This window comes from Macadamia integrifolia, unplaced genomic scaffold (genome assembly GCF_013358625.1).
Source record: "Macadamia integrifolia cultivar HAES 741 unplaced genomic scaffold, SCU_Mint_v3 scaffold500, whole genome shotgun sequence".
Lineage (NCBI taxonomy): Eukaryota > Viridiplantae > Streptophyta > Magnoliopsida > Proteales > Proteaceae > Macadamia > Macadamia integrifolia.
In genome coordinates this window covers 355,024-380,387 of record NW_024870467.1, presented here as the reverse complement: position 1 = coordinate 380,387, position 25,364 = coordinate 355,024, and positions in this window count along the sequence as shown.

Here is a 25,364-nt window from a genome sequence, read left to right as displayed (position 1 = left end):
ACTATGTATGTCTACTACACTATTGAGAGTCTCCCATTCTAGGACTACCTTCACCTTACCCCTGAGTCAACCTCTATACCCTTATCTGAAACAATGTGGCCTAGGAATGCCATCTGTGACAACCACAACTTTCATTTGCTGAATTTGGCATAGAGTTGCTTCTCTCTCAAACGCTGCAGTACTAACCTCGGTGAACAACATGTTCCTCTATACTGTTGGAGTAAATCAAGAAGTCATCAATGAATACAATCACAAACTTGTCTAAGAATACCCGGTTCATCAAATCCATAAATGCAGCTGGTGCATTGGTCAACCCAAATGACATCACTAAGAACTCATAATATCCATATCTTGATCTAAAGGCTATCTTATGGACATCACTATCCTTGATCCTGAGCTAGTGGTAGCCCGATCTAAGGTCAATTTTGGAGAATACCTTGGAACCTTGTAACTGATTAAATAAATCATCTATCATTGGCAAAGGATACCGGTTCTTGATGGTTAGCTTGTTAAGCTCCCGGTAATCAATGCACAACCCCATACTTCCGTCCTTCTTGACGAACAATACTGGTGCTCCACATAGAGACACACTAGGTCTAATGAATCCTTTCTTCAAAAGATCCTAAAGTTGCACCTGTAATTCTTTCAGCTCTGTGGGGGCTATGCGGTAAGGGGCTTTTGACATTGGTGCCGAGCAGGGGAGTAGATCTATAGCAAACTCTGTCTCTCAGCTCGGGGGCAAACCTATCAAGTCATCTAGAAATACATCAAGAAATTCCCTCACCACATTAAGCTCGATCAATGGCATAATCTCTATCTCAGTATCCATCACAGATGCTAAGTAGCCTTGACATCCTTTATCTAGCAGTTTCTTCATCTGTAGTGCTGATATGATAACCTTCTTAGGTTTCTTGGGCTTATCCCCTCGGAAGACAAACTCATCCTCATTGCGAGGTCTAAAAATGATTGCCTTTTCAACACATAGCACACTGGCTCTGCATGTGGACAACCATTCCATTCCTAGAATCACGTTGAAGTCGATTATGTCCAACTTAATCAAGTGAGCATTCAACTCATGTCCACCTATGGTCACTGAACAAGGCTCATATGCATAGTTCAGACCTACTACACTTCCTATAGGGGTACTCATTACCAAACACTAAGTTAATCCTTTGGGTGGAATTCTCATCTTCTTTGCAGATGCTGGTGACACAAACGAATGTGAGGCTCCTGAGTCAAATAACACATGTGTATGCAATAATGATATTGATAATGTAATTGTCACTACACCAGGTGAAGCCTTTGCATCTTCCGTGGTCATAACAAACACTCTACCCTATGGTCTTTGGCCCTGTGAGGGCTATGCTAGTTTGGTGGCTGCATAAGTCTACTAGGACCTAGGTGGCATAGTGTATAGTACATCACCTAGTCTCTGATGGGGGCATGTCCTTGCTAGATGCCCCGGTTGATCACAATGAAAACACCTTGGGCTCGACCCCATAGACTGAGACACGACACTAGAATGGGAGGACTGGAAAGTTGAACCAGCTTTGGGATTTCTGAATGGTATCAGAGTTAGATTGATATAAGGTGCTTGGAAGGGCTTGCTACCTCCCCTAGAGTCAGTAGACCCCATAGGCCTCTTTCCCGTTTCCTGCTGGGCCAAGAAATTATCTCTATGCCGGTTTTCAATAGATTTGGCCACATGGATCACCTCGGCATAAGTCTGCAGTTTCAACCCAACTATGGTTGACCCAATTCTTGGCCTCAATCCTTTCTCAAACTTCTTGGCCTTAACCCTATCACTTCAGAGATGATCAAGAGCAAAATAGAATAGCTCCTCAAAATGTTGCTGATACTCGAGCACAGACTGGGACCTTGCACCAATTGGGAGAACTCACTCTCTCTCCTATCCCGAATGCTTTCCATAAAATAGTTCTCAAAGAAGGTCCCTTTGAAGTCTACCTAAATAGGGCTTGGGTTACTCGCCCTCAGAATGGGCTCAGTAGCACTCCACCAATCATCAGCTTTATTTTGCAGCTAAGAGCCCGTACATAAAATTTTCTGCTCCTCGGTGCAGTCCATTAGCCTAAACACCTTTTTCATACCACCAATCCATCTTGATGGATACAACGGATCTTGGCCCACCTTGGAGAAATATGGTAGCCTAAGCCTCTAAAATTTCTCCATCATTTTTGCTAGGTCCGTCCAACCCTCTAAGTGTGCCTAGGCTTGTCCCGGTGTCAGGTCTTGTACATGCCCATGTACATTTTGCTGCCCATGCCCATGTACTTGTGCCCCACCTGATGTTTGAAGGGTAGCTGATCTGATGGGTACCGAAACGGGTGCCAATGGAGTAGGGGGTGTAGGTGATGCACTACAGGCTCCCATTGCCCCTTGGATCTGATCATCAATCTCGGCCATGGACTGATTCTGCCTTTCCTCAACTTCTCCCATCATATTATTCATGATAGAGGCCACATCATGAGCGGTAAGAATCAGCAGAGCCTAGGGTGCATTACGAGGTCTACCCTGATTCTACATAGGGGAAGCAGGAGGTGACAGGCGTGACTGGAATTGGGATCGAGTGTTCCGGAGTGACATGACTCCTATGCAGGTATCCGATTAGTTCACATGCATATACAAGATTGCATGTAATTGGAACGCATACATATATAGTGGGTCCCACACATATACATAAGGAAAAATTAGGGTTAGAGCATGCATAAGTGGGGTCCACAATTAATGGGATCCAAGCACACGCATATCACAAAGGGCCCATAATTAAGGAAACAAAATAATAATAAAAATTTGGAAATAAAAAAATTATTTCCAAAGCAGCTCACCGGAAACAGGGGCCATTTTCACCAGAAATATGGATTGCTTCACCAAAAATATCGGTCTTATTTTCGGTGACCAAAATAGAGAGCAACTTGAAAAATTTCAACTCACCGAAAATAGGCGTCAGATCTAGGTCCAGTGTTTCCGATGGACCTAAAATCGCTATAAATAGGCTCGGGATTGGGATTTAGTTCATAAAACCCTAATCTAACTTGTGAAGAAGGAGAGGAAATGACCAAGAAGGGCTTTCCAACTCATTCCCTACCTTTCTCTTGCAATTTAGTGATCGATCGGAGCCGTCTACGCATCCCAGGTATGTTTTCTTCCTTCTCTAACCTAGTTTTGATATTTTCTTCTCTGTGAGATTGGTTTCACTTGTCTAAACTAGGTTTTTCTCTTTGAATCCTTAGGAATACTATCTAAACCATGTCTGGACGTCGTGTTCATACTCACCGCGCCTTTGCATAAGAGCAACAAGACATTCCTGAAGAGGCATAATAAAACCCTCTTCTATTTCTCTCTATGGCCTAGCAAGATCATTGGGAAAGCTTCGAGTACAGCAATGTGGACCCAGGAAAGTACACGAGAAAAAGAGAAGTTCGGTGGTTTTGCCTCCGTCAACGCTTTGAGGCGGTTGGGTGGTACCGTATTTTGAAACCCAACAAGAAGTACTACCCAAGGCTATTGAGGTTGTTCTACTCCAACCTCCAGTGCGTGAACTGAGGCACTGAAGAGATACGAATCACCTCCTATGTGAAGGGGGTCAAGATCTCCTTTGATATGAGGCAATTGGCCAACCTTCTGATGGTTGCCAACATTGGGGATTTGGTTTACTATCCTCCTCGGACCCCAGCCTATGAGTTTCAAAACCCCAATGTTCTTCAAGAGATAAATAATGTGTTAACCAAGAATGCTTGTGGATGGGAGCGCACAACCAACTACCTAGCCACTCCGAAGGTTGTCTACTGAGTAGTCCAGCTCATAGTTAGCAAATTCGGATTCGGGAATTATTCGGACGGATAATTATTCGGAATAATTCGGACGATTAATTTAAGGATTCGGTCAAAAAAGCGGTCAAAAAATCTTATTGGGGTTTTTTTTTTTTAAAAAAATTGTTTTTTTATTTTTTTATTTTTTTATTTTGGTTTTTTTTTTAAATAATGTTTAAATGGACCGAATAATTCGGTTTAATTTGGATTCAGTCCGAATTATTCGCGATTTATATTCATTTTGGAAAAAGTCATGAATTTTAAAGAATTTTATTTTTAATTCGGATTCGGTCCGAATTTTTGATAAAATTCGGTTCGGCCGAATTGATAACTATGGTCCAGCTGAACGTTCTTCCCACCTGTGGGCACTATGATGAGGTGTTCGTATTGCATGCCTACGTGGTGAATTGCATGTACATGGGGCTGCAAATATGCCTTCCCTACCTTCTGATGTGGACCATGGTAACTCGGTCTAAGGGAGGGGATCGCAAAGTTGAGAATTTATGCTATGGGAGGATATTGATGGACATCTTTCTTCACTTTAGGGTGGATTTGGAAGGTGATGGATACTTGGGTGATGATGTCATAGATTTCAACTAAGACTCCCTAAGGAAGATGACCCTATACATGGGTGAGGTATCACCTATTGAGGATGAGGATAATCAACTAATGGAGGTAGAGGGCCAGCTAGGTGGCGATGTTGGAGTCATTGGCAGAGGTGCTAAGGGGGATGTTGGTGGAGGTATTAGTAGAGGTGCTGGTGGTGTAAGGAGAGGACTTGCTGGGGTTGGTGGTGTTCCACCACTTAACCCACAGACTATAGGTTCCAAAGTAGCTTCCACTTCCTAGGGGGCCAGGGGTGCGAGGCCTTATGGTCTCAACGATATGATGGCCCGCCTAGACACCACTACAGAGCTGTTGAGGAGGATGGACAACCGACTCGAGGGTATGGATAGGAACTATTGTCTTATGGACACTATGGTCGCCTCTCTCAAGGCAGAGATGCAAGAGAAGGTCTACCATCTCGTCATACCGATGCCACCTCTAGGAGTACATTGTCAAAACTAGAGCCAGGCTCAAGGTCAAGGACAACACCAGCAGTAGTAGGATCAACAGGAGTAGTGGCACATTGCCGCTATAGTTTTAGGATTTCCCTTTCAGTGTTTTATTTAGAATTCATTGTTCTAGACTTTATTGAATTTTATTTTCTGTCATTTGCTTTAGTTATTTAAGTTTCCTAGACTTAGGCTAGTTAGGATTTCTAGATTTCTGTCTTTATTTTCATAAAAATGGTGTAACCTTATGTAATCAAATTCTTTATCTAATAAACGATTTTGACACCTATGCTTGTCTCCTAGTTTGTGTAATTCTTTATTATTGTCTATGAGATTTTATTTAGATCCTAATTTCCCCAAGTCATGGTCTGGTTGAGATTATGAGTTAGGGTAAAGCATCAAGCTCTAATAACAAGCTGTCATACCCCACTTCTAGTAGACCCAACTTAGCATTAGGAATACTGGTGTAGATACCTAATTTTGTCACCCTCCCCCGGCAATGATGAAATGTGGATCTTGGACGCGACTCTAGGCTTCTGATCAATAGAGATGATGATGGAAACATACCCCTATCTGAAACCCTAGAAACCCCCACATGGGAGAGAAGAGGGTCCAATTTTAACTTTCTATATACGAAGGAATCTGGTCAAGATGACCATATACATGCATAGTTGTAGACACACAATTTTTTCACCCTCCTTTGGCTATGATGAAATATAGATCTTGGATGTGACTTCAGACTTCTGATCGATAGAGATGCTGATGGAAACATTCCCCTACCCAAAACCCTATAAATCCCCGCACGGGAGAGAGGAAGGTCTAATTTTGACTTTTCATATATGAAGGAATCTGGTCAAGATGATCATGCAGATAAATAGTGCTCAAAAACACGATCCCAACGATATATGATACATCAAAATTGGGCCAACAGATCTCCGACAATCATACCCAAAAAATCATGCCTTCCTGCATATATGCCGTGCACACGGACAGTCCCACTGGAAACCTAGAAAAATCCATCACCTAGCCCAAACACCTTAAAATTCATCTCCTACCTACCCAAATAAACCCGAAACACTCCTAGGTCTGAAACCCTAGAAATCCTCGCGTAAGAGGGAATAGTGCTCGAAAATACAATTCTGACGATATATGGTATGCCAAAATTGGACCGACAGATCTCCCTCAACCTTCCCTGGAAAATCACATTTTTTTCGCGTGTATGTCGCTCATGTCGGCCATCCAGCCAGCCATCTAAGCCAGTAGGCCCAGCCAAGCTAGCCAACCAGCTAAGCCGGCCAGCCCATCTAAGCCAGCTAGCCCAGCCAAGCCAAGCCAAGCTCGCACACCCCAATCGCACATTGTGCGCGGCCCTGTTACACACTATGTGCGGCCCTATCGCACACTGTGCATAGCCCTATCGCACACTGTGCGTGGCCCCACAGCACATTATGTGCGAGCACCCCTGCCTCACGCCTTGCACACTGTGCCCGTACACCGTGCACATGGCCCACACGCCATGCATATGGCCCACACACCCGTGTGTGTATGCACCCGCTGTGCACATTGCCCGCACACCCATGCATTCGTGCACCCGTGACATCACCTGCACCCCCTGCCTAAACTTTCTCTCTCCTCTCACTTTTCTGGAAACTACCTTTTCTGGCTAAACTTTCTCTCTCCTCCTGCTTTTCTGAAAATTACCTTTTCTGGCTAAACCTTCTCTCCCCTCTCACTTTTCTAAAAACTACCTTTTTTGGCCAAACTTTCTCTCTCCTCCTGCTTTTCCAAAAATCACCTTTTTCCAGCTAAAATTTCTCTCCTCTCCCCTTTTTTCTGAAAACCCCCTTTTTTCCACAGGACAAAAGCCGTCCCCACCCATTTTTGCCTTCAGCCCCTCCCTTTACCTATTGGAAAAAAATCCTATCTCTTCACTTTAGGAAAGAGCCCCCCTTTCGTCCACTGGATAAAGGGATTCCCCCTCTCCTATTTGGTTGAAAAAAAACTATAATTAACCCCCTCCCTTAGAAAAAAAACACACCAACAGACCAGAATCTCCTTTCAGAGTGAAATTTTCCTCCCCCCTCTTGATTTTCTTCTGATCTTTGGAGTGATCTTCTTCAAGATCTGAAAACTCATTCGGATCTTCTAAGTATTCTTCAGGATCTTGAAGATCTTCAATCCAAATTCTTAGTTAGATCCAATTTTTAGCCAAAAATAGTATGTTCTTGAGCCACCTCCCTTGAGTGTTCATGAGTGTCCTTGAGTGTTCTTGAGCATTCTTGAGATAGAAACCCCCCCTTTTTAAGGTTCTTCGGGTCTACGAGATAGAAACCCCACTTTTTGAGGTTCTTCGGGTCTACGAAGAGATCTTGTTAAGATCTGAAACTCTGCTTGGATCTTCAAAGTGTTCTTTAGGACTTTGCAGTTCTTCAATCCATTCTTAGGTTAGCCCGTTTCTTTTCAGAAGTAGCCTTTCCTAGCCGAACCTCTGTCCGAATGTCCCTAGAATATTTTCAGAAATAGCTATTCCTAGCGGAAGCTCTACCAAAGTGCCACCTCAACTTAGCCCTCCCTTAGCCTCTAAATAGTAGAAGCTCTGTCAGAGTACCACCTCATCCTTGCCCTCCCTTAGCCTATCCTCAGCAGAAGCTCTGCCAGAGTGCCACCTCATCCTAAGCCCAGAAATAGCCTTTCCTAGTCGAACCTCTGTTCGAGTGTCCCTAGAATATTTTCAGAAATAGTCATTCCTAATGGAAGCTCTTAAGAAGTACCACCACAACCTAGCTCTCCCTTAGCTTATCCCCAGTGAAAGCTCTACTGGAGTGCCACCTCATCCCAAGCCCAGAAATAGCCTTTCCTAACCGAACCTCTATCCGAGTGTCCCTAGAATATTTTTAAAAATAGCCATTCCCAGTAGAAGCTCTGCTAGAGTGCCACCTCATCCCAAGCCTGAAAATAGCCTTCCCTAGCCAAAGCTCTATCCGAATCCAAATCCAAAAATAGCCTTCCCTAGCTGAAGCTCTGTCAAATCCAAATCCAAAAGCGACCGTTCCTAACCGAAACTCTACCCGGATACCATCACAATCAGTAACTCTTAAGAAAGGAAGTTAGAGGTTAAGACCATCTTCCCCTGAGTCGGGAGAACATGAAAGATAGTCCGAGCCAGTACCAATTAGGGGCCCACCTCCCTTGACCCAAAACCGGGGTTAAATTCAGGTATAATCGCTCTCCTCATTTAAGAATAATATAGATATCTAATAAGCCTTGTTTTAGTGTATATAAAAGTTTAAATTCAATTAATGTATATATGTGTGATAACTTAACCATATATTTGGAATAGTAATAATTATGAAAAATGTTCATTCTCAACCATCTAGCAAAAAGATCGGTTGAACCAAGTAAATTGGGTGCTTAACACCTTCCCAACTTTGTAACCTGAAACTTACCCTAAATCTCTAGACCAGACCAAATTTTGGGCCCTTTTCTCAGGAATCGGGCCCACCCTCGGGTCCTAGGCCCATAATCCTAGGTGGTGACTCCAAATCCTATTTGCATGATCCTGATCCCCGAATTGAACTATCATCAAAACCCCTGTCTTAAATGATAAATTTTACACTCTTATGAAATACGCCTCCACGTATCTCTAAGCAGCGATACGGCAGTGTAGGGCCCGCAAGTGAAGCACACACAACTCGAACCCCGCCCCCTCACTATAAAGGTGAAGAGAGAGAGAGGAGAGAGGATGGGGATGCATACCCCATCCATCTCTGGCCGCTACCCTCACAGTGGCGACTCCACTGGTGACTAAATGTCAAGCTTCCAATACTAGATGCTACCTTTAAAAGCAAGAACATTTTTCACCACATTTGTTTGAAGACGTGTTTTACTAACCGCATGTTTGTAATTGTATCCACTAGCCACATCATGCATCATGCTCGAAATGAAATCATGTTGTGAGGGACTCCCTATCGTGCCCGCACCCTCGAAGAGGTTAGTGCATGTCATAGAGAGTAATCTGAGAGCAAATGATACCCACTTCCTGTACAAGAATGAAAGGTATTGTCAAATGGCGAGGTCCGAGAACTTTACGGCATTCTGAGATCGAATGATGGTTACCCTACATTACACTTTTGGACACAATCACTCATGGTTCCACCACCCCATGGCCAATTGCTTAACCTCGTGTGTAGTCACGAGTAATGGGTAAGGAAGTCACCCCCTTGATGTCGTACCTATGTGTATATCAAAAGGATCATGTACCTTGTGTATATAGATCCTGTCAAGGAAGCCTTGTCGGTCCTAATGCATCCACCGCATGCTCGCATGATGTGGGAAAATAGCAAGGAAAGCATGACTTTATTATATGGAATGTCTTATGGGAATATTCTCAACAAGCCATTTGTATGAACTTCCCGCTTATGGCACTGGGTGGACTAAGGGCATCAAACCCTATCCTCCCCTACCATTTAGCGGACTGACCTTGGGTGAATTAACATTTGTTAATTTAGTGAATGTATGAACAAGGGGTTGGGAATTCAAGAATCCTAAAATAAACCACTTTTGGTTTAGGCACAATTCCACACCTTCAGTATTCGCCGTAGTCCCTTTGGACACGTCTGGGTAATCGGTTGACTTGCCTAAATCCAGAATCACCTCCATCATCTCTTTGAGATTGTCCACTACCAGGTGATTACAGCCTAGTAAGCATGGATCCACCCAACATGGAAACACTTGAACAGGCCTAAGTCCGTCTCGTGGAGACCTTGCACATAGAAATGGCTGAAGTCAAAAGAGGGATAGCTCAGATACTGCATACACTTCAGAATCCTCCCCAAGCTGATCCCAGGAATGAGCCGACGCTGGTAACAGGAGATATAGACCAGAATGGAGCTACAGGTCATCATGGAAATTCTTCTTGAGTCGACTCAGGGGAACCAGAGCATGTTCGACCAACCGGTCAGAGAGGATCTTCACCCACCCAGCTGAATGGTCAATGAGGGGCCTATTCTAGGGTCCCTCCTCCTAGGGTAGTGATTAAGGATGAAGAAGAGGAATTTGCAGCATATGTCCGCTTTAATCCTTTGGAGATAAAGAAAGAAAGGAAGCTCAAAGAGCTATTAGAGAAGTTGGAGAGCATAATTCGAGCTAGAAAAGGCTCAGAAGGCCAAGTAGTGGATTTTGAGGAAATGAGTTTCTTCTCTGGAGCAAGAATTCCAAAAAAATTGAAATGGAAGATTGATAGATTTAATGGGTCAAGAGACCCCAGGGCTCATCTCAAGGTCTTCCTCAGCATCGCCAAGTCATGGCAACTTGCAGATAACCAGATGGGGTAAGCCTTCATGTTAACCCTATCAGGACCAACATTGAGATGGATCACATAGTTGGAGTCCTTTAGAAAATAATACTCCCACAATACTGAGGTGGATGTGAAACATCGGGAGCTAGAGACATTGAGGCAATCGCCTAAAGATGGATTCACCGCCTTCTTGATGCGATTCAGAGACAAGGCTGCCAAGATGGATGATAGGCCTTCAGAAGCAGAGCTGGTAGAGATGTTAATAAAGTACTTGTCAAAGCCCTATTATGATATTCTTTACTATCAGCATTTGTAAATTTTTGATGCCTTAATAGCCATTGGCACACGGTTGGAGAATAGAATTCTAAGGGATGCCCAGTATCAAGGATCCTCCCAAGATGCAAGCAAAAACACCTGGGTCAGATGGGGAAAGGGTCCAGAAACTAATATGGTGAGTGCAGTTCAGCAGTCAATCTCACTAGCCACCTCTTCACAACCCTTCATAATACAAGCAAATGCACCCGCCCAAAAGTCTCCTCACCCAATAAGGCAGTTTTTTGATCTAGGAATTCCTATAACAGCCGCATATGAGAAGTTAAAGAAGCAAGGATTGCTAGGGACAGTGGCTCCAAGAGTGATCAGCAACCCTCCTCCAGCTTGTATAGGGATCATAAGTATTGTGCCTACCACACTCAGAAGGGGCACAATACTAAAAGATGTTTGGGTTTATAGCATGCAATTTAGGACTTTGTAGACAATCGAATCATTGAGGTCAATATCAAATAGCCTCCCAATGTCAATACCAATCCACTCCCCATCATGTGAACAATCTGGATAAAGAAACTATAGAGAGTGACCCTACTCAACTTATTGTACCTAGAGCTTGGAAGAATCATATGAATGCCCGCGCTTATAGGAAAATCATGAGTCAAAGGGCTGGAGTTAGAAGAACCCCCATAAGTAGAGAATCATCAAAGGAAGAGTTGGTGCCCCCTATCCATCCCTCATCAAAAGAATCCACTGCACTGCATTATCAGCCTTCGCCACATCATCAACCTCCACCATATTATCAACCTTTGCCATATCATCAACCTTTTCCCCACCATCAAAGTGGAGGAACCTCTTCATCTTATCACCCCCAATCTTTATACCCTACCTCTCACATTACATCATCTTCATACCATCCCACTTCATATCTCTCATCACCCTCATACCAATCCCATTCTTAAGGTTCAGTGTATAACCCATAAGAAGGATGGACGGATGGGTACGATTGGAAGGATATGCTTGCACTACTAGATTCCCCAAAGATGATTTCATCAACAGGGTCAATGCATCTGGGGAAGACCGGGAGAATGATCCCACTTCTCTAATTCAGCCTGCTGCAACTTTAGAAGACAATCCAGAGGTAATTGAAGAGATTACAGCTGATCTTCTCAAAGCAGCAACCACATTGGCCATAGGGGAGCAGATCAAAGAATACACTTCCTTAATCCACATAGGAAGTGACACTAAGAATGATGAGTCAGGACTAGTCCAACTTTGAGCCAGTAATGATAGGACTAACCCTATGGAAATATTTTGATCTGTATGCTCTAAATACTACGAGCATTTGGATGCCAGAGAATTTGATGGTCCTGAGGAATCTGATGAAAAATCAAGTAGGAGTGAAATTAGCAAAGAAGAGGATGATGACGATGATGATGAGGACAAAAATTAAGATGACTCTAATTCTCAAGAGGATGATGGGTATCCAAACTGGGATGACTACTAAGGGCCTTGGTACAATAAATATGATGATGAGTCAGAATATTACTCACCAGAACATCCGACATGTTTCTCAGTCTACGCATTAGCAATGATCACCTGATAGCTGATCCAACAAGTGACATTTACCCTTCCCTATACATGGAGGGAGATGATTCTACATCAAATTTGGAGAATGGGGGGGAATCTAGAGAGCCGACGCAAGTTTATAAGGACAAACAGTACTCCACATTTGAGTTGGAAGAAAAACTACATGAAGTGTATTCCAACACATTGAGAATGCAAGAAAGGGTAGAAGAAATTGATAAAATGTTAAGGGAAGTAACCGTCAGTGATCTTTACTACCAGGAGAAATTGGATGATCTGGAGGAAATAGGACCAGATGATACAATCTCAGATGCGGTAGACATTGTATTCCAACAACTTTCCAATGCAATCAAGAAGCTACAAGCCAGGGCGGTGGATAATTGTGGAGGTCCTCGACTTTCCACCCGAAGCAGGGAAGGAGAATCATAAGAAGATGATTCTATGGTGGGGATAATCACCCTAACCAATAGTGATGATGAAGATAGTTATCCCATAGAGATTATTGTGAAAAAACCAATAATGAGGTTGGAACTAGCAGTGGGAAAGACTATAAGGCAAGGCTCGAGCAGTAGAGCAACCAAGGGCTAATGAGGCCAGAACTAGCAGCGTAAAGAAAGAGCCAAAGAACCCAGTCTTAGCTCAACTCAAGAAATCCAAGGCAAATATCTCCATTTGGGGATGTTGATGGCGTCACCTTCACACCGTGAAGCAGTTTTGAGGTATCTCGCTAATGTGCAAGTGCCGATCAGGATAAATTTGATGCACCTCGTACATATAGTAGGAGCAATATATGCAATGCAGTCCCTGATGTTCTCATATTCTGAGCTTCCTAAGGAAACCCAACACAATCAGGCTCTCCACATTACAGTTGAATGCCTTGACAAAGTAGTTCCCTAGGTTCTTGTTGACAATGGGTCCACTTCGAATGTGCTGCCATTGAGATCAACAAAGAGTATCGATGTCAACTTGAAAGAAATGAGGCCAACCACCCAAACCATAAGGGCATACGATAATACCAAAAGGAAGATCCTTGGCATCATTACCCTTGTTGTGAAGATTGGCCTGGTGAAGTTTGATGTTGATTTCTAAGTCATTGATATACCGGAAGCTTTTAACATGCTCTTGTGAAGGTCCTGGTTGCATCCAGGGAAGGCGGTATCCTCTAGTATCCATAAAAAAATGAAGTTCATTCATGAGGGGAAGGTGGTCTTAGTGGCCGGGGATCCTGAAGTGGTTAACACTTGGCCAACATTGAAAATGGGGAAGAACAAGACCAGGAGGTGTAACTGAGTGGTTTTGAAATAGACACCACTTGCGCAGCCATTGCCAAAGAAGCTCCAAAGGAGAAAATCCCGGCTAACTATGAAGCCATCTGGAGTTCGCCAGTGAATTAGATGATAAAGAACATGCAGTATTTTCCTAGCATGGGACTGGGGAAATATCACCAAGGAGTTCAAAAGTAGTGTAGTTTGGTTGTGAACAAAAGAAAGAATGGTCTCGGGTACACTCCAACTGTCAAAGGGTAAAAAGTGCGAAGGATGACTAGGAAGATCTCCATCACTTACTACCCTACTCTCAATGGATGCTTTATGAAAGAAGGAGAGGATTTCTCCTTTTGTGGAAATGTGGGGTCGTGGTTTGATGAAACCGCCACCAAGATGCAACTAGGACTTGAAATTTTCTTCCAAGATGAGTTTGATTGGGTGACTCATGAAATGGAACAACAGAAAATGCTTGTCAAAGAAGGTGACCAAGACAGTTGCATCATTGGGATAACAAATTTTGCACTGATTGAGACTGGGACTTCCTCTGATGATCCTACAACATTGATCCAGTCAAAGGAGGCACCTAGTCCTTGAGTTCTCATGAAGAGAGAATGGGAGAAGAAGATAAGGCTCACCTGGAGTCTGCCGCTTCCCATTGATTTCAAAGGTTTCATTTGCTCTCTTTTACAATAGCCAAGAGCCCAAGAGTTGCATGAGCTCAAGCCTCATCCTTTCAGAGGAAGAAGTGTATATGTAAAACAGAGGAGAGCACAGAGGATGATGGTTTGTATGTACTATGCCTGAACCAATTGCAATGAGAAGGGTCGTGAAGGTGGTCAAAGATGTGATCAAGGCACCAGGATGGCATCCCTCAACAGGCTTGAAAAGATAGACTTTATAGAAAAAGGATTGAGCAGTCTCCATTAATCTTCACCCCTCAGAAAGTTCAAATTTCGAGAGCACGAGATTGATCAGTTGATATTCATGAAAAAGCAGGCACCTGTTTGAGGAACCATTGCACCACTAAAGAAATAACAACAACTTTTTCTGAAGGCAAAGAAGGCCCTTTGCCACATCTCCTCATCCATCAAGCCACTGAACCACTTCTAAACTGGACAAGCATTGGAGAAAACTTCAAGTTTGCTCATGCTTTTGAGTCAACCAACCTGATTACCCCTAGTGAAAGCATCAAGCCAGTTATCGAGTCTGAAGTCGACTCTGTTGTTTATGATTCTGTGTCAATCTCCCCTTTTGAGAAGAGTCCAGAGTCCTTGTATGATGAGTCTATTACTCCTTCTTTCATGAATGAAATTTCTGATTCTGAGTATGACTTACCTCCTTTTTTTGATGATGATCTTAATAAATATCAAGAATTAATAATGCAATGCAAACCAAAGAAAGCCCAACCCATCCATGAGGATACTCGGGTTATTAATCTAGGAACTAACCAATGCCTTTGAGAGGTAAAAATTGGCACTACCCTTGATGATGAAGAAGCAGAATGGATGAGAAATCTTATGAAGGAATTCTTCGAGGTCTTTGCTTGGTCTTACGAGGATATGCTTGGTATTGAACCCAACATTGTGCACCATTGATTGCCAACTTACCCTAGGGCAAAGCCGGTAAAACGAAAGCTCTGAAGAATGCGGCCAAACTGGAGTGAGAAGATCAAAGAAGAAGTTGTGAGGTAATGGAATGCGGGTTTCTTACAAGTGGTGAACTACCCCCAATGGTTAGCCAATATTGTACCAGTACCGAAGAAAGATGGAAAGGCACGAATGTGCATAGACTACCGAGATCTTAACAAAGTAAGCCCTAAAGTTGATTTCCCATTACCTCACATTGATGTATTGGTGGATAATATGGCAAGGCATGCTTTATTATCATTCATGAATGGATTCTTGGGATACAACCAAATGAGCATGCACCCAGAGGATCATGAGAAAACAGCCTTCACCACTTCATGGGGAACCTATTGTTACAAGGTGATGCCTTTTGGACTGAAGAATGCCGGGGCAACCTATCAAAGAGCAGGCACGGCCATATTGCATGACATGATGAAAAAAGATGTGGAAGTCTATGTGGATGACATAATAGTAAAGTCTAAAGATCGACAGGGGTATATTCCCGCACTAAGGATATTTTTTGAAAGAATAAAAAAGTATCAGCTGAAGTTGAACCCTCAGAAGTGTGTATTTAGGGCAACAGAAGGAAAGTTGTTAGGCTTCTTGGTGAGTGAAAGAGGCATTGAAGTCGACCCTATTAAGATCAAGGAAATTTAGAAAATGCCCACGCCTCGGACTGAGAAGCAAATACGAGGATTTCTGGGTCATATCCAATACATTAGCAGATTTATAGCTCAGTTGACTACAATCTGTGAACCTATTTTCAAGCTACAAAAGAAGGATCAGCCCACGAAATGGAATGACCAATGCCAACAAGCCTTTGACAAGATCAAGGAGTACCTTATGAACCCATTAGTACTGACACCACCAGTGAAAGGAGAACCACTTCTGTTGTACCTATCCGTGGGAGAATATTCTATAGGCTCTTTGCTAACATAGAAGGAAACGAAAAAGGGGGCAGAGCACACAATATATTACCTCAGCAAGAAGTTTCTGGAATATGAGACCTGGTACACATCTTTGGAAAGAACTTGTGCTGCGTTCATTTTGGCAACTAAAAGGTTACGACACAACATGGTTTCCTATCCGGTGCATTTGATCTTAAAGATGGATCCCATCAAATATCTCTTCCAGAAACCGGCCTTAACAGGAAGGATGGCCCATTGGTTACTTTTGTTATCAAATTTTGACATCACCTATGTTACTCAGAAATCTATCAAGGGCCATATCATAGCTGATCATTTGGCTGCTCTCCCCATAGAAGATGGAAGGTCCTTGGTTGATGCCTTTCCCGATGAAAGAATCGCAACTGTAGAGGAAGAAGATACAGTTAATGAATGGCAGTTATTCTTTGATGGAGCAGCCAATCAGAAGGGATGTGGTGTAGGAGTATTGCTTGTCATTCCTGATGGTCTTTATTTACCTTCGTCATTCCACCTCAACTTCCCCTGTACCAACAACATTGCTGAGTATGATGCTTGTGCTTTGGGGCTACTTTAACTATTGGGGTGAAAAGGATCAAGGTTTACGGTGATTCATCCATTGTTATCTGTCAGACATAGGGAAAGTGGAAACTAGAGATGAGAAGCTGAAGCCATATCAAGAGCATCTGGAAGAGGTGATTGAACACTTTGAGAAGATTTTGTTCGAATACTTCTAGAGGGATAATAACAGGTTTGCTGATGCCTTTATAACCTTGGCTTCTATGGTAGAGTGCAACCCTATGGCTAGAGTCCAACCATTCATGGTAGAAAAAAGAAGCAGGCCCATTTATCAGAATTCAATGAACTCTCTCACTGTAGATGATCGGTCTCAGTTCACTCACATAGTGGATTTCATCAGGGAAAGGAAGTATCCAGTTGAAGCAACTAACAGAGAGAAGAAGTTTCTGAGAAGAAATGCCACCCAGTTTATTCTCCAAGAGGATTTGTTATACAAAAGATCCTATGGTAGAATACAGTTGTTGTGTGTAGATGAGGAACAAGCTACAACTATCATGGAAGAAATTCATCAAGGTCTTTGTGGACCCACATGAATGCTAAGATGTTATCTAAGAATATCCTCAGGCTAGGATATTACTAGAACACAATGGAAGTAGATTGCATGGACTTTATCAAGAAATGTCACAAGTGTCAAATATTTGCTAACATCATACATATCCCGCCAATAGAGTTGCATTCGCTCAGTTCACCTTGGCCATTCTCCACTTGGGGCACCGATATCATTGAAAAAGTCAACCTTAAAGCATCCATGGCCACGAGTTCATCCTGGTAGTCATTGATTATTTCACCAAGTGGATAAAAGCTCAGTCCTATGCAGTCCTCACATATGCTAAGGTGGCTAAGTTCATCAAGGAAAACATCATTTCCCAATATAGAGTACCTCAAGAATTGATATCAGATCAGGGATCCCATTTTTGGGGCAAGACCGACAAAATCTGCGTAAAATTTAGTACCAAAATGCATCACTCTACCACTTACAGGCTGTAGACCAATGGGGCAGTAGAAGCAGCTAACAAGAATATCAAAGTCATTTTACAAAAAATGGTAGAAACATATAAGGATTGGGCTGATAAGTAACCCCTTGCCTTATGGGCATACCAGACTTCTGTATGATATTCGACAGGGGCAATTCCTTTCTCTTTGGTGTATGGGGTTGAGGCGGTTCTACCTGTGAAAATCCTGGTACCATCCCTAAGGGTGCTTCTTGATAGTCAGCTACCTGAAGGAGAGTGGGTGAAGACCAAACATGACGAGCTCAACTTTCTCGATGAAGGAGAGTGGGTGAACGCCATGGATAATCTAAAGAAATATCAATTGAGAATGGCTAGGGCCTTTAAAAAGAATGTGAAGCCCCATCACATAGAAGAAGCCAAACTTGTTCGTTGAGAACAAAGAGCCCCAATTCATAACATAAGAGGAAAATTCAGGCCCAACTAAAGCAGCCCATTCATTGTCAAAGAAATTCTATTAGGAAAAGCTATGAAACTCGTAGACTACAATGGCGAAGAAATACCCGTACTAGTTAATATGGATCAACTCAAGAAATATTATGTCTAAAAGGGTGAATGGCCTGAACTACGTCAGACCTGATTCCTTTTGAGGGATACATAGGCAACTTGACATATGCATATATGGTCTCAACCATCTAAAAGCAATAAATCGGTTCCTTGATTAATAATCAAAGTACCTTAAAAGATCATCATAGTTTGTGTCCCCCAAGAATCGCCATTTGGTATGAAAGGTCATTAGGTATCTGTCATCCACCCATTGGTCTGTCACTTCTTACCCAGGATTCTATCCCCCAAGAATCGCCATTTGGCATGCAAGGCCATTAGGTATATATCATTCACCTATGGTCCATCCATTCTTATCCAAGATTCTATCCCCTGAAAAGAAAGTCGCCACCCAGCATCAATTTATCAAGGCTAGTTTGTTCTCCACTTTTAGTCAGTCAAGAAAAAAATAAGAGCTTAATGCAACAGTGGTATAGGTCTATTTGAATCATTAGTAGGGAAGTCCTGTATTTTTCAGATTTGGCTCCTTGAGAAACTGAAGCTTACCATACCATTAAGGGGAAGCCCACTTGGAGTTTTTTGTTACCGGGATAAGAGAGAAGTTCCAAAATTCGACCTTATCACTGATTAAAAGAAGTACTTGTAGGAAAGGACTGTGGCAGGATATCGCATGGAGGTGCCCAAGGATGCCACAAGAAGATTTTCTGATGAAGACCCCTGACCACAACTATGTCAGATTGATGGGATTGACACACACATCCTTTTATTTGCCTATGTACATCAACCGACAATACAGGCTCGAGGAGACAGACCTAGAAGAGTTAGTGAACTTTCACCCACCTTAAGAATTGTCTCCCCAACTTGTTATTCACCTATCTCATTTGTGGTAGGAAAGTGGTCCCCCTTTTCATGTAATTCACTAGGTAATGGAATAAGGAAGTATGTGGATTTTTGTGTTATCCGGATTATTCTAATTATGACTTGAGTTATGGAATTGATTGTGCCTAAGCATTGCAAGAAAAAAAAAAAAAAAAGAGCGGAAGAAAGATTTTCTTTGTGCCAAAATTAAGTTTTCATAGAGATGCCGAAATAAAATAATGAACAAACAAGGGGAGGGAAAAAGAAAAAAGAAAGAAAAAATCCATATGTTTGTGCTTGCAGAAAATACAGGAACAAATCCCTATGGGTCAGAAGCCATCATCTGAACTGTACTCTGAACCATCCTCATGAAGCACCCAGGAGTCCATAGATGCTACTCCAACATGCTTCAGCCTCTGGGTCAAGTCCTCAATCAGTGCACCCTATCGGGTAATCTCCCAATCCTTGGTAACTATCACCTCGCACAGGCCATAGTGCATCCTCCTAATCTCAGCATCACCTCCGAGGACACCTGAGAAAGGGCATATCAGCCAAAGGAAGTTAGGAGTTAATTGGAAAATGATCAGATACTCATATAATCATAAGGAATAGGTAGCCCACGGGAAGCATCTACATCTATGTTTGGCTCAAGAAGATGAGGGAGACTGGGGTCGGCCGCATTGGGATAGGTCCTCGAGAGACCTGCCAGCACTGTAGAGGGCCCTGCTTGTGAAGGATTAGTAGCACTAGCATGCGACCGAACAGCAGAAGGATCTACATATCTCACTCTCCCCTGAAAGAACAACTGTCAAGACTAAAGCAAGGAAGAATCTGCAGAAAATACTCAAGAGAGGGAAACATACCACTGGACCATTGGGACCAAGAGGGGTTCACACTGTCTCCTCCTCCAGGAAGGCTCCCTAGTCCCTATCCGGATCAAGAAAGGAATCCTCCCATACTCCGTTAGCCAAGTACTTCATCTCGTCTACAGGGACAATCTCTGAACAATGTATAGTGGTGGAGGAAGACTAGGAGAATGATGTGGATCGATGTCTAACCACTGAGGTACTACCCTCTCTCTTAAGTACCAGGCATGGCCCCACAGGCCCTGGAAAAGGACTCGATTCTCAGACAATTGATGAACCCAGTTGACTCCCTCAGAATTCGAAAACACAAGGTCATAGAATGGTCTCCAAGCAGCCTGCAAAACCAAGGAAGGGTAAGTACAGCATCAGGTGAATAGAATTTCAATATCAGACATGGCATACCTCAATGAGATCATTCAAAAGAGAATGAGCAATGGTCCCTAGAGGATGGCATCGGGCCCGGACCACCTGGTTATCTCCCTATTTTGTGGCTAGGGGGAAGAAGAATGTCTCAGGATCTCTCAGTTTAGGGGCTATGGTTCCCAGTTGCTAAAAACACTAGGGCTGTTTCAAGAAATCAAAGAAAGTGCAGACCAAATGACTGAAAGAAAATAGATATGAGAAGGAAAGTTACCTAGATGATATAGCCTAACCCCTTGAGGCCCCTATCCTCATAAGACAGCAGGTCTAGGGACCGCAGGAGATATGCATAGGTGGCCCCGCCCCAGTCCTAGGTATCTACTATGCAAAGATCTTTAAGGAAGAACACCAGGTAGATATCTACTCCCCCTCGAAGGTCACTGAAGAAGCACTGGCCCACGGCAAATAGCAGGAAGGAATGTACTATCTGAGACATGTTGCCTGGATTCTCCCCCAATCCAACTTTCCACCATCGGGCACTAATCTCCCCTAGGCGGATGCATATCTGGTTGGCTTTAATGGTGATACTGGTCAGATCTGCGAACTCCCTGGTAGTCAGGAATCCTGTAGGTAGAGTCATGGTTCTACTCCCAAATGGAATGCCCATCAAGGCATAGAAGCACATAGGCGCAATGGTGATCTCGTCAACAGGAAGGTGGAAAGTGTGAGTACTCAGCCACCACCGCTCCATTAGGGCCCCCACCAATGCCTGATTAAACTTTCGGGTCTCTACAAGGGCCAGCCGGCACAGATAGGTATCATCAACCATCTCCTTCACCCTACAAGAGAGCGTCCTATACCAGGACTGAACCATGTTTGGGTGGCTATAGGAGGCCAAGGTAGGCGGTTCCTTCCCCTCATGCTAATGGAAATAATAAATAAATAATAAAAGAAAAGAAGCAACAAAAAGCAAAAAAATTACAAAACAAGAAGCCCAGGTGGCCCAATGTTGTTAACTCGGCCCCAAGAGGCCCTTTCTCTTTGAGTTGGATCCAAGTGGCCCGATCTCATAGATCAAATCCCTGAACTGGCACATGTGAAGCTCAGCTAAGGAAAATCCAAGCATCAAACTTTTTTACTTGTTGCAAGATTGGAAGAATAGTGAATTTCTCTTTTGTAACCATTGGTCCCAGATAGTCTAGACCTAGCCTGGAGACCATATTTCCCTAAACTGGCACATATGAAGCCCATCTAGGGAAGAATCAGGATCAAAGTACTAACTTTTTGCAGGATTGGCAGAGCAACGAATTCCTTTCCCCAATTGGCAGCCCAAGTAAGTCCTAAAACTTTAGAGATATTGTCTGTTACATTTTTTTAAACTTTGTCATAATTGAGCAAGATGAAGGCAGTATATGCTCTGGGAGACAAAATGTGATTGTTTTTTTCTTTTCCCTTCGGCCGTTAGCATAGGCCTCAGCCAAAGAGGGGCATTCTGTAGACACCTAATTTTGTCACCCTCCTCTAGTTATGATGAAATACGAATCTTGGATGTAACTTCTGACTTCCGAATGACAGAGATACTGATGGAAACATTCCCCTACCCAAAACCCTAGAAATCCCTGCATGGGAGAGAGGAAAGTCTAATATTGACTTTTCATATATGAAGGAATCTGGTAAAGATGACCATGCAGATAAATAGTGCTTGAAAACATGATTCCGATGATATATGATACTTCAAAATTAGGGCAACGGATCTTTGGCAATCATCCCCGAAAAATCATGCCTTTCCATATATATGTCGTGCACACGGACAATCCCGCTCAAAACCTAGAAAAATCCATCACCTAACCCAAACACCCTAAAGTTCATCTCCTACCTACCTAGATAACCTCGAAACACTCCTAGGTCTAAAACCCTAGAAATCCCCACGTGGGAGGGAAGGGGTCCGATTTTGGCTTTTAATATACGAAGGAATCCGGTCAAGATGATCGTACAGATGGATAGTGCTCAGAAATACGATTTTGATGATATATGATACACCAAAATTGGATCGACAGATCTCCTGTAACCTTCCCTGAAAAATCACATTTTTTTCACGTGTATGTCGCACACACCGGTCACCCAGCCAGCTAGCTAAGCCAACCAGCCAGCCCAGCCAAGCCCGCACACCCCTGCCTAACACTGTGCATGGGCTTACAACACACTATGGCCGGTAGGGGCCACATACTGTGTGCACCCTACCGCACACCATGCACTCTGTGCCCACACACTGTGCACATGGCCCACGCACCGTGCACATTGCCTGCACACCGTGCACATGGCTAGCACACCCGCGCATGCACGTACCCACTGTGCACATTGCCCATACACCCATGCATTCTCGCGCTCATGACATCACCTGCACACATTGCCTAAACTGTCTCTCACCTCTTGCTTTTTTGAAAACTACCTTTTTCGACTAAACCTGCTCTCTCCTCTCACTTTTCTAAAAACTACCTTTTTTGGTTAAACTTTCTCTCTCCTCTCATTTTTTCAAAAATCACCTTTTTCTAGCTAAAATTTCTCTCTACTCCCATTTTTGCTGAAAACCCCCTTTTTACCACTTGACAAAAGCCCTCCCCACCCATTTTTGCCTTCAACCCCCCTTTACCCATTGGAAAAAAATCCTATCTCTTCACTTTAGGAAAGAGTCCCCCTTTTATCCACTGGATAAAGGGATTCCCCCTCTCCTATTTGGTTGAAAAAAAACTATAAATACCCCCCACCCTTAGAAAAAAATACACCAACAGACCAGAATCCCCTTTCAGAGTGAAAATTTTCACCCCCCTTGATTTTCTTCTGATCTTCGGAGCGATCTTTGTCAAGATCCAAAAACTCATTCGGATCTTCAAAGTGTTCTTCGGGATCTTGAAGATCTTCAATCCAAATTCTTAGTTAGATCCAGTTTTTAGCTAAAAATAGTATGTTCTTGAGCCACCTCCCTTGAGTGTTCTTGAGCCACCTCCCTTGAGTGTTCTTGAGTGTTCTTGAGCATTCTTGAGTGTTCTTGAGATAGAAACCCTCCCTTTTTGAGGTTCTTTGGGTCTACAAAGAGATCTTTGTTAAGATCTGAAACTCTATTCAGATCTTCAAAGTGTTCTTCAAGACTTTGGAGTTCTTCAATTCATTCTTAGGTCAGCCCGTTTGTTTTCAGAAATAGCCTTTCCTAGCTGAATCTTTGTTCGAATGTCCTTGGACTATTTTTAGAAATAGCCATTCCCAGCGGAAGCTCTACCGAAGTGCCACCTCAGCCTAGCCCTCCCTTAGTCTATCCCCAGCAAAAGCTCTATCAGAGTACCACCTTAGCCTAGCCCTCCCTTAGCTTATCCCCTGCGGAAGCTCTATTGAAGTGCCACCTCAGCCTAGCCCTCCCTTAGCCTATCCCTAGATGAAGCTCTACCAGAGTTCCACCTCATCCCAAACCCAGAAATAACTTTCCTAGTTGAACCTCTATCCGAGTGTCTCTGGAATATTTCTAGAAATAGCCATTCCCAGTGGAAGCTTTGTTGAAGTGCCATCTTAGCCTAGCCCTCCCTCCCTTAGCCTATCCCTAGCAAAAGCTCTGCTAGAGTGCCACCTCATCCTAAGCCCAAAAATAGCCTTTCCTAGCCGAATCTCTGTCCGAGTGTCACTGAAATATTTTCAGAAATAGCCATTCCCAGCGGGAGCTCTGCCAGAGTGCCACCTCATCCCAAGCCTAGAAATAGCCTTCCCTAGCCGAAGCTCTATCCGAATTCAAATATGGAAATAGCCTTCCCTAGCCGAAGCTCTGTCCAAATCCAAATCCAAAAGCGACTGTTCCCAGTCGGAACTCTATCCGGATACCATCACAATCAGCATCTCTCAAGAAAGGAAGTTGGAGGTCAAGACCATCTTCCCCTGAGCCGAGAGAACACGAAAGATAGTCCGAGTTAGTACCAATCAGGTGCCCACTTCTCTTGACCCAAAACAGGGGTCAAATTCAGGTATAATCTCTCTTCTCATTTAAGAATAATGTAGATATCTAATAAGAATTGTTTTAGTGTATATAATAGTTTGAATTCAATTATTGTATATATGTGTGATAACTTAGCCATACATATGGAATAGTAATAATTATGGAAAATGTTCGTTCTCAAGAATCTAGTAAGAAGACTGGTTGAACTGGGCAGATTAGGTGCTTAGCACCTTCCCAACTCTGTAACTTGACACTTACCCTAAATCTCTAGACCAGACCAAATTTAGGGTCATTTTCTCAGGAATCGAGCCCACCCCCTGGTCCTAGGCCCATAACCTTAGGTGGTGACTCCAAACCCCATTTACATGATCCTGATCCCCGAATTGGACCATCATCAAAATTCCTGTCTCAAATGATGAATTTTACACTCTTACGAAATAGGCCTCCACATATCTCCAAGCAGCGATACGGTGGTGCGGGGCCCAGAAGCAAAGCACACATGACTCGAACCCCTCCCCTCACTCTGAAGGTGAAGAGAGAGAGAGGAGAGAGGATGAGGACACATAGCCCATCCATCTCCAGCCGCTACTCTCACAATAGTGCTCAAAAATATGATTCCGATGATATATAGCACGTCAAATCAGATCGTCGGATCTCCCACGATTGTCCCCAAAAAATTACATTTTTTGGTCTGTATGCCACGTACCCTGGCAAGCCTATTAGAAACCTGAAAAAAACCCCTACCTACCCCAAACACCTTAAAATTCATCCCCTACCTATCCAAATAACCTAAAAACACTCCTTGTGATTGTCATTGAAAATATCCATGATTGCGCGCGTTGGCCAGCAGGCCAGCCCGCACGCTTGCCCACTGCCTATGGTTGCTACCCATAGCCATAGCACTAGGCTGCTACCCTTGACTGCAGTACATGGTGCTAGTTAGTTTGTGCCCCTCCCAGCTAGGCCCGCACCCCCACGCCCATGTGCCCGCACCCTCAGTGCCAGGCCCGTGCCCCCATGCCCATGCACCCAGGCCCCCATTGCACACCTGCGCGCATTGGCCAGTAGGCCAGCTTGCACACATGAGAGCGCTGGCTGCTGCCCATACCCGGGCCCCTTTGCCCTGCCTTCCTGTAGCCCATGCCTGTGCCTTGTTTGCCCTTCCTGCCTGCATCCCATGCCCGTACCTTTGCCAACTGCTGCCCATGGCTGTAGCTTATGCTTGCTGCCTATGCCATGGTGCCTCGCACCCACATGCCATTACCCCTGTGCCATGCATCGCGCACCCATAACATTGCCTGCATTGCCTGTCCTCCTATACTGACCATGCACTGTGCACTTTGGCCCAATATTGGATGCCGTC